Below are 2,258 nucleotides of genomic sequence, written 5' to 3'. Positions count from 1 at the left end.
AGGCTAACGTGTGTGTGTGTGTGTGTGTGTGTGTGTGTGTGTGTGTGTGTGTGTGCTGGGGTGGATAGATGTAACAACCATTTGGTAAGGCTTAGCAATGAGTCATTTCATATCCAAAGAAGGTTCCCTCTGTCAGTGATGACAGCCATTTAAACCAAGGATCAGATGGCTGGGGCAGAGCCAGACTGTCAAGTCTCTGTACCACTAAGAATAGGAATAGCATAATTATTCCCTACATGGGAAACAAAAACCACTACCTCCTAAATGCTCTCTGAGAAAGTGGTGGTGGCGTAACAGTAAGAAGCCACCCCACTCACGCGTATGCGCTCCGGGATCTGCCCCACAACCCCCATTTCAAGTGCATCCTCATTCCAATAGCTGGCATGAATGTGAAGGCTGGTTCTTCCTTATGGAACCCTTCTGTATGGGTCAATGGCACCATGTCCAGATCTGTATAGTACAGACTAGAGATATAGCTCTCGAGAGATCTCTTAATTGGGGTCGAGTACAAAATTGTGGCAGGTGAATTAATTACTTGTGGCAGGACGTGTGTGGAGTGTGCTTCAAAAGATTGATATTTTAGGACGATTGGAAACCTGGAGGCCACATGGAATGATAGCAGCTCTTATTGGTCTTAAGCATCTTCAGTCTGAGGGTTGCTGCTTAGCCCTGCTCTGACCAATGGGCTACAAATGTTCAGATAGCTTAGTAGGAAAGTTTCTGAATAGTGGAGTAGGGTAACGGTCACACGTAATCCCAACTTTCAGGAAGTTAGGTAGGAGGATTGTTGCCCCTTCAGGGATAATCAGTGGGGACCTAGGGCAGAGGAGAGAGAGTGGGGGCGGGGAGGAGGGGGGACAAGAAACATGAAGAATGAGAGCAAAACAATTTGACTGATCAAGCTCTGAAAAACTTTATTTTGGGATGACGATATAAGAAAGAGGAGGCTTCAAGGGAGTCGGGGGGGCGGGGAGCCCGGAAGCTCTCCAAAGGTCAGGTGGCAATCTTCAGTTCTTAGAACCAATGGTCCCAATGTCCTCTCTACCCACAAATATTCTTCCTGTCATGACCACAGATGTTATCTCAGGGCTATTTATGTAAGCTAGAAATTTTCTAACAAGGTCATGGCTGAGGCCCAGGCTCCTGGCAGATTGTGACTTCAAGGGATACATAGTAAATTTCTATCATAAGAAAAAATGTCTTTATTATTTTATTAAAATTATCATTTTATTTAAAAAATAAATACCCACCTGCTCCTAGAGGCATTGTAGGTGTGGCTGCTGTGTCACATGCCTGACAGTAGGTGGCAGAGAGGAGAGAGGCTACAGCTACACTCAGTGTTCTGGCCTGTGAATGTCTGAATGATTAGTAGCCTAACATGCCCTGAAATGACCTCAAGTCCAGTGCCAGAGGACCCAGACAGAGAGCTAGCCTGAGACAGCCCCCACTCTAGTGCCAGACAGACTTGGGTAAGCTCCCAGGATAGGGAACAAGCCAGGTACTAGAGGAACCCTGCCTGGGGACATGCTGATGTCTGTGGGCTGTACAGAACTGGCTCTACCCCTCGTCTGGGCATAGTGGGAGAGCTGTCCCTGGAGGTAAATGATCTGGAAAGCTGGCCTGCAACTTGTCTGCCTTACAGTGACACGGGCGAGAAAGAGATGGATCTCTACCACCCCTTGCAGCCCACAGCAGGCAGGAGATCCTGTCCCTTACCTGCTGCAGCCCTGGAGAGAGAGGCCCTGCCCCTCACCTGGGAAGCACAGAAGACTTGACCTTGGACGTGGGGGTTTCGGGTGAGTCGGCCCCAAGGGCATGAGTTGGGAGAGTCTGCCCTGCCTCATGTCTGCTGTGTGGTGGCATAGGTGAGGGAGAGTTAGCCCCTATGGGGTCATGAGGGCAGGAAAGCTGAACCTGATGCTCACCTACTGCAGCAGGTTGCAGAGCCTCCCCCAAAGGATTAAGAGTGAGAGAGCCAGTGGGTTAACCAGCTCAGGTACCTTTCAAGCCCAGATCTAGGCCTTTGAATTGGCTCATCCCATCAACAAACTGCTGGAGTGCATGAAGGGACTGGGCCCCCAAATCCAAAACTACAAGATCTCCATGACACGGGTCAACAATAGGATATCCAAAAGGAGTCTACGTTAGGTTCTTGTATTGGTAGAATAGCAGAAGTTAGAGGCTTCATACCAGACCCACAAGTCATTAGAAAGAATATTTTCAAGGAAAGACGTGTGAACAAAAGGGTCTAGTGTGGA

General features: G+C 48.7%; 1 non-coding gene across 1 annotated transcript; it reads left to right on the top strand.

The window, feature by feature from the left end:
* The first annotated feature begins 1,249 nt into the window (after positions 1 to 1,249).
* LOC115032034 (small nucleolar RNA SNORA17) lies at positions 1,250 to 1,381 on the top strand. The gene has a single exon (XR_003837681.1). It is a non-coding gene; the product is annotated as a small nucleolar RNA SNORA17 (small nucleolar RNA).
* Positions 1,382 to 2,258: the final 877 nt, after the last annotated feature.

Source organism: Mus caroli, unplaced genomic scaffold (genome assembly GCF_978045245.1).
Source record: "Mus caroli unplaced genomic scaffold, Mus_caroli_1 scaffold_11, whole genome shotgun sequence".
Taxonomy (NCBI): Eukaryota; Metazoa; Chordata; class Mammalia; order Rodentia; family Muridae; genus Mus; species Mus caroli.
The sequence above is the reverse complement of the archived record's forward strand: the minus strand, read 5'-3'. Positions and strand labels throughout refer to the sequence as shown.